Source organism: Nannospalax galili, unplaced genomic scaffold (genome assembly GCF_000622305.1).
Source record: "Nannospalax galili isolate Female #2095 unplaced genomic scaffold, S.galili_v1.0 scaffold115, whole genome shotgun sequence".
NCBI lineage: Eukaryota > Metazoa > Chordata > Mammalia > Rodentia > Spalacidae > Nannospalax > Nannospalax galili.
Genome location: NW_008340588.1, coordinates 2,990,039 through 2,998,962, shown reverse-complemented (window position 1 = coordinate 2,998,962; position 8,924 = coordinate 2,990,039).

Sequence of the window (8,924 nt, the reverse complement as noted above, 5' to 3'; positions counted from 1 at the left end):
TTATATATTATATGTATACATACATTTATAAGGATATCCTTCCTTCCTGACTGGATAAGACTGCTCTTAGAAGTCATGAGCTTTTAAACAAATTCTCAGCGCCAGTTTTATGAAACTGTTTTAAAGATACGTTGCTCAAGGAAGTCATAGAAACCTTAAAGTAACACAGGCTTTCTCGTCATTCTTCTTGCTTTCCCACCAAAACTAAAACACACCTGATACTTGAAGACACTGTGCATATTGGTTTCAAGATGTACAGAAGAAATGTTGGAACTGAGATGAAAGCTTCTTTCCTGCTAGTTAACTGTTATAGTGCTGAATGGTATCATGCAGGTTACTGAAGGGGGAAAGGCATCAAAGATCATACCCAGTTTTAAATATGCAATAAAAACATTCTAGGAAATAGGTGTGCAGTGGTGCAATAGTGATGTGACTGGTAGGAAGTAATCAATTGCTTTCTAATTAAAGTTATGCCCACTCACAGGAGGAACTCAAACCTAATATTATAAACTTGGCCAAAGCCATGGCTTAGAAAGGTCAGAGGCCTTCAGGCAGAACCTACTATTGTAGTCCTGAGAAAAAGACATGGTGTCAAACTGTTTTTTAAACATTTTCTTATACCCATAAATCAGTGTTGCTCTGAACCTTGGTCAGATAAACTGCTGTTTTCAGTGAGCAGTGGCTAAAGAAGAGACATAAGTCACCAATGTGCTGATAATAAGTGATTATTGAGTCCCCATCCCTAAATAAGACATCTATATTGCCCCCTTTAAGGCTCAGAGACTTCAAAGAACAGAGACTAGTATAAATATATAGACTGGAAGATGGGAAGTAGTACTGCAAAATTCTGCCTTCTGGGTATTACATGGTTGTTCCACACATGAATTCGGAGAAATAGTGAATGGACTCAGCATGGATGGAAAAGGATTAATAAAACTGCACACATCCAAAAGGAAATATAGGTGGAAATATAGTTGCAGAATCTGCACACTTGATTGATGAAATGCTGGGGCTTTCTTAACAAAGCCTAGAACTGCATGCACATAAAGCCTATTTAGTGTGATATTATTGGCTGAATGAACACATGTGACAACATGTGCAATGATGAGCTTATTTAGACCTTTTCAAATTTTCTTGTTGGCATGATAACACATATTTGTAATCGCCCCTCTTGGGAAACAGGAAGATGTTCTGACAGGCAGATCCCTGAGGCTCACTGGCTAAACAGCCTATCCCAATTAGTGTCTCAAAAGTAAAGACGATGAAGGCTGTGAGACAGAGCCATCAAGTCACAAATATGGGCAGGTCCACCAGGGAAGTGAAAATTAAATTTATATTTAAGTTTATCTTACCCCATTCAGAATGGCTAAAAAACAAAGAGCTAAAGCTGGCAAAGATGAGGGAAAAGGGAGATCTTATTCACTGCTGTTGGAAGTACAAACCAGTGCAGCCATTACAGAAATCAGTGGGGAGATTCCTGAAAAAGTGAGAAATAGATCAACAATACTACCATTAGGCATATCCCTAAACCATTCTATGTCCTATTATTAGAGATACCTGTTTGATCCACGTTCATTGATGCTCAATTCACAATAACCCAGATTTAGAAACAAACTAAATGATCATCATATTGACCATGTGGTTAGACACGTCACAGGACAACAGAAGAGTCTAATACTGTCATTCTGATATATATTATATAATATACATATATATATGACAGGATCATAGTGAAATATGAAATATTATAATACTCATAGATTAATAGATCAATGTACCTCTCAACTCTAACCAGAGAAGCTAAATTATACAATAGATGGTGATTAACACAAAGACCCACATCTGACCAACTTTCAGGGAACAAACAAGAGGCTGTAGAATGCTTATCCCTAAATAGGACACCTATTATCAAACTTCTGCCTCCTAAAACTCAAGGATTCTATGAAAGAGGGGCAGAAAGACTGTAAGAACAAGAGGTTGTGGATAACCACAAGGAAACAGAAGTTTCTCTAGAAAGTTGGTCAGTTATTCATATGAACTCACAGCGATAGTGACAGCATGCACAATTCCCAAGTAAGAGACATAATTTGGACTCTATTGGTCTTTATATAGATGATAGGTAGATGATAGATAGATGATTGACAGATAGATTTAGATAGATGTAGGTAGATATATAGATTGATTGACTGACTGATAGATTATGATAGATAGATGATAGATAAATGCTATATAGATAAATGAAATAATAGATTGCATGAAATTGAGCAGAGGTTTGTAGGGGAACAAAGATGGTGGAGAGGATCTAAATATCAAAATATGTTAAAGAAAATGAAATTCACAAAATTCAGTTAAAAAATGAAAGCATAGCAAAAATATACACTGGAGAAGACACATGTGTTCAAGTCTGAAGGAAACCAAGAGCACACTATTTCCTTGAAAACTCTCTGCATGTGCAGTGCCTCCAACTGTAGAATTAGAGCAAAAATTGGAAATTTACATCTGCCAGAAAATCCCAATAGAGACTAATTAAGATGGGACTAAGGCTGCTACCCAGTGGGGGGAGTGCTTACCTATGTATGAGAATCTCTGCTATAATAGTCCTCCAAGAACCTTCTGAGGGTGACTTTTTTCCCCCAAGCATAAATTTAGCAGTAAAAAAGCAATACCTAGATAGCAAAACTGATTTCTATCATTTTATGAGAGAGAGAGAGAGAGAGAGAGAGAGAGAGAGAGAGAGAGAAAGTTAGTTTAACAGGTGTTCAGTACAGAACATCATTCAATACAATATTTGAACAAGGAATTTAGGTATAGTGCATTCTATTGCTAATTCATAAGTAGTGAGATCAGTTCCCAAAATGATGTCTAAAGGTACTAAATTCAACTTTACAAGGAAACATTGCAAAGAATAGCGATCTCAAGCCTATTTGTTCAAAAAAAGCAGTGCTTGTGAATCAACTGAAGAAGCAAAGTATTAACTGGAATGTTCCTACTGCATTTTAATAACTGGATCAGGTTGATTATTTGATATTTAACATAAAGTGAAAAAAGTCAAATATTTATGTGCCTTTGCAACTTTCATTTAATATGATACACATGAGTATTCTACAAGTTCCATGAATTCTGTCTTTCTAATTTCCCATGTCATGGAAATCTTGCAGGGCACTTTAAAATTTTCTCACTTCTGATGGTGTTCACAATGTAGTTGCTTTCTTCTTGAACTTCTTATATTATGAGACCCTCTCCATTTCCACATTCAGTACAAAGTCTCATTTGCATCATTCAAGTTTATTTTCCTGAAGTAAAGCAAACACTGGTCTTTTGAAAGAGATGAACGTAGTATCAGTATCACATACATGAGTGTTGGTAGCTTAATAGTATTAGTAGTTGCAAAAGAAAAAAGTGGCTTCAGTCTATAAATTAAGTAGAGTTAAATTTCCCTAAAATATTGTGTCAGTGGAGGAGCCAAAGACAATGATATTAACTTTTTTGGAAATTTCATTTAGGTTATGGTCTTCATGGTCTATCATTTTTATGAGTCTTCTTTGTTCAGTAGGTCATTCTGCATAGCATCTGAACATATCTGCGCATAGGCATAGTTAATCTCAATGGGATTCATAAAATTTTATTGTTACTATTAAGGTGCTATTTTAATTATTATTTGCCATATGTTCCTCATGTATTTTAATGTAAATATTAAAAATAAACAATTAAGTGACATAATTTATGCGAATTTTAGCACATTTTTTTAAAGATACTTATAAGTATCTCTCTAAGACAAGTTATAATTATTTAATGTCTTGAATTCTCATTGATGAATTTGTTTATTTTATTTACCAAATCACTACCTCATTTATTCATGTATGATAATTTAATTACACAGGAAATATGGTAATTAAACTACACTCATACTGTTTGAAATGAGCAAGCTTATTCTAAACAGACATGCGATGTGAAGATAATTATTTCAATTGGAGACTTTTAGAACACACAAAGAATGGAAGAAATTATGAAATACGTAAATATATTTAGAAGAAACACTAAAATAAATGACCCAGTTGTTTAAAGAATTTTCCTTTCCCTGACATGAAACTCATTCATAAGGTCATTTTCCAGTATGAATAATCATTTGGTAGTAGCAGATGCAGTTGAATTAAATTCAAGAAAATCTCCCATTTAATAACCATTCAGTTAAGCATAAATCAAATGCCTTCATAATCAAACACATTTTATGCTTGATGAGTAACTGGCAGTATTACTAGAGCACAGAAAACTCTCACCCAAGTAACAGGTTCTTATACATCTCAAGAAATTTTACTTGTAAAACTTTCATTTAATCAATTTGACAGTTTTTATATTTGTACTCCAGACAGCATTGTATTTCCTAGGAACTACCAGTCTGTACTGGAACTCAGCCTAATCCTGCTGCTTCGCCCTTGGATTAAAAGAATGAGTTACCGTATCACCAGTAATAAAAAGATTTTAGTTTAGTTTTGTTTATCTCCCAGTACTGTGGATTAACTCCACAACCTTGTGCACTACGGAGAAGAACTCTAACACTGAGATACGGTGGATGAAGGCCATAAAGTTAAAGCAAATATGTTTTTAAACTTTTTTTGTCAGAGTTATAATCACTCACATTTTTATCAGTCTTCATCTTTTAGTCAGTTAATTCCCCTGATGATCACTCCTGAAAGATTGATAAGGAAGACACTATGCACATACCAAAGAAAAGAAAATTAAACTGTTAGTTGGCCAAATGAAATTGTACATTACTTTGTGTATATGAGTGCTTTGTTTGCATTTAAGTTCACCTCCTGTGTGTAGTGCCTGCAGAGGCCATAAGAAAGTACCAAATCACTTAGAAATGGAGTTACGGAGAGTTATTAGGTGCCATGTTAGTTGTGCTAATTGAATGCATGCCCTCTGCAAGAGCAGCCAGTGCTCTTAACCACTGAACCATCTATCCAGCTCCATCACGTTCATCCTTACAAGGTAAGTGGTAGTCAAAATCATGGAAAATAAAATTTATTCTAGAAATTACAGTTAGTTTTTTGAAATTTCAGTGGACCAGGTATTAGTAGTGGTAGTGCTGGCAGTATTGGTGGTGGTGGTAGGTGTGTATGCATGCATAAAATATATTAAATTAATAGAGAGTGAAGAGTTCAGAAAATTTTATCTGTTTTAACAATTATAAGCTGATTATTTCCTTATAGCTCCTAATTTAAATCACTTGTACAATTTTACATCTCAAGTTACATGGTAACTTGGTTATAAATTATATATGTATTCTCTGTAGTATATTTATATATATTAGAATATTTGAGTGATAACATAATTTCTGCTTATGGTGTTATGTAAAAGATCCATGTTGCCATTACAAAGTATTATAGGTCAAGCTCTCAAGCAATGATCAATCATTTTTCATAATTTTGGAGTCTAGAAATCCAAGGAGGTAACTGAAGTATGTGGTTTCTTCTGAGGCCTGCCTTTTGGGATGGAAATGACTGCCTCCTTCACGGTGCTCTCATGCATACTTTTATCTGTACATGCATATGTCATGAGTCTATTCCTCCAGTTTTAAGGACTATCCATAATACACAAGGGCTACTCACATGAATTTATTTCATCTTAATTATTTATTTCCACACAGAGAAGATCACAATTAATTTCATAATAACCAGTTATTTTAATAATATAAGTGATTAAAATAATAACATGATTATTACAGAAAAATGTGTTAAGTAATTATTTGCAATAAACTTGTAGAGATATAATTATCTGTGTTTGCAAAGCTAATTAATTTAAGTTCATTGATTAATACATGTTCAGCAATATTATTTTTAATTTCTATAAATTTCAATCCATAAAATTATAAAGGAAAGCATATTTTAGCTAGGCACGGTGGCGCACAGCTTTAATCTCAGCATTTGGAAAAAAGTGGCAGGTGAAAGAGTGGCAGGTGGATCTCTATAAGTTCAAACCCAGCCTGTTGTACATAGTGAGCTACAGGCCAACTGGGGCTACAGGAGACACTGTCTCAAAAAGGAAAAACAAAAACAAAAAAGATAAAGAAAACAATTTTACAGCCCGCTGCTAATGATTATTTTCTGTTTCCCAGAGTTATCTGCAGCATGCTGCAAGTCATTTTGCAATTTTTTCACTCTCTAGGCCTATATTCAATGCATTTTTCTTTTCACATATTGATCTCTCTGAACACGATCTGACTAACATCTTTGTTTTGTTCTGATAATCCCCACAAAATTTGCCTCTACATTTTGATTCTTCTCATGACAAAAATAAATAATGCTTCTGTATTCAATTTTCTATCAGTTTCTCAGAAAGACTTGAGTAATTTATTATTTTTGTCCCTATCTTCCAAATCAATATATTTTTTAATATTTTTAAAAATTTTATGTGTATGAGTAATGCATTGACTACATATATGTAGCTGCACCCTTGTCATGCAATGCTTACAAAGATCAGAAGGTGGCATCAGATTCCGTGGAATTGGAGTTACAGGAGGCTGTTAGCCCTCATGTGGGTGCTGGGAATAGAATCCAAGTCCTCTGCTAAAGCAGACAGTGCTCTTAACCACCTAGCCATTTCTCCCGTCCCCCAAATCTAACATTTAATCACCCTTTCTATTAACATTGAAATATCTTAATTTTCACATATCCTTAAAATAAACCCCACCAAAGCATCCCCCTACCACCAGCAAAACAAAATCTAATTCTGAAATATAATTATTCTTTCTTTAAAATGAGAAATTGGTACAAAAGAAGATAGATTTCCAGTCCTGAAACCCACACCTGTTCATGAAATAACAGGAATATCAAAATAGGCTTTAGAACTTTAGAGCTTATGCCTTAACCACTAGTAAAACTGCCTTCCAATAGTTCGACTTCTCAATGCACAGTAAGTAGCACCCTAATGTAAAGGACTAAATGTCTAATTAGCAAATAGTTACTGAGAAATAATGAAGATGCTACACTTCCTGCTTCTTCCAGGAATAGTAGGATGGTCTTGTTTCTCTTTTTTAAAACTCAATCAGGGCCCCTTCAGTTGACCTGTTAAGAGTCATAGTAGCTCTAGATAATTCAACATGCAAATGTGATCCATCAGCCTTCTCTTCTTTGTTTAAGTTGAACAATTCAAAATTTGGGGAGGGGAAATGGATAAACCCCTTAAAACTCAGATTATCCCTTGGGGACATTGGCTTTTGGCATGCCTGCTGCCTCTCCATTTGTAGAGAACTTCATTTTGCTGAATGTATGTATATATAATTTTTTTAACTGTATGGAAGATTTTTTTTTCAATAACTTTGAATATGGTTGTCTGTTGATCTGAGGGTTTTTCTACCTTTTAATTCTCTAATTGGCTGAAAGCACCAACCCACACATAACCCCTAGGCAGATAATAAGCTGTTTGCAATACTAACATAGGAAGATCCCTTTTTCTTTGTGTCTAGATGTATATTGACAGATAATTTTTTTATTTGATTATATTCTCTGGTATTTTCTGTTGGACTCCAAGCGTACTCACTAGTGCCTTAATTTTCCATTCCAACACCGAGTTTTCCACAGCTTCTGCCTAGGACATAAAATGCTCCTAAAAAGGGAAGCTTTTACATTTCAGAACAAGAGACAAGAGGCAGATCTGTCTGAAGACTCCTATATAGCAGATTCAGCCCCCAATGGCTACTTTGCATGATAGACTTAATGCAAAGCTCAAAGTGTGCCATTTCTTGTGGACTCCATCTCAACAGTGCACACAGTACGGTTCTCCCAGGGTCCATGAGTTTTAAAAATCTCTCTCAGTCATTCAAAACATCCAAAGAAAAAAATTCCATGATCTCCAAATATGGAGCTGTAGAACCCAAAGATGTTTGACATGGAGGATGGAAATGTATGTCAGTAGTACATACAGAGGAATTTTCAGATAGATTTGGAGAAAAGACTAAAAATGTATTTTGTTCTTTGAGGATGCCATGTTTTCAGTAACTAGTTCACACCAAGTCAAAGCATTATGGAGAATGGTTACCACTATGAAATCTTTCCATATTCTTTCTTTAATTCAAAGTTTTCTCCACTGGCCAATTTTCATTCAACGAATGTTTTTATAACCATGCTTATTATTTGCTTCATTATAAAAGGAAACTAAATTTCCAAATCCTTTTTTAATTTTTGAACTTTAAACCCTAGGTGAAAGATCTACTGCAAAAGATACTTGAGCTTTCCAGGTGTGTGCTGGTTAGATATGTCAACTGGAGAGCAACTAGAGTCACCTGGGAAGAGAGAATCTCAAATGAGAAATGTTCTCTATCCAATTGGCCTATGAGCATGTCCAGGGGTATTTGCTTGATTGCTGATTGGTGTATGAGGACTCCTCCCACTGTGGACAATACCATTCTCAGGCAAGTGAGCCTGAGCCGTATAAGAAAGCTAGAAGCCAGTAAGAAGGATTTCACTGGGATCTCTGCTTCAGTTCTTGTGTACAGAGTCCTGTTTGAGCTCCTGCCCCCGCTCCTCCTGATGACACACTGCGAGCGGTAAGACATAAAATCTTTGTTCTTCCAAGTTGCTTTTGGCCATGGATTTTTTCACTGAAACAAAGAAACCAAATGAGAACAATGTGCTTTTCGATAAAACCCACGTGCTTTGACAATATCTATTCCCTGCTTGTCCATCAGAAAAAAATTTCAATTTCAATTTCAATTTAAACAGCCATGAGCAATATTGATAGTGTTTTACAGCCTGGACATATGAATATCTACCTATCAGTCATAACAGGAAAGGAAGTTCTGTCCACAGAAGTGCGTACATTTTCCACGAATAGTACACTAAATACCAATACTCTTCCTCTTTCAGCACTTGAGCATAGAACATCTAGATCAAAACAGAAAGTAACATCATTCAAGGGATTAT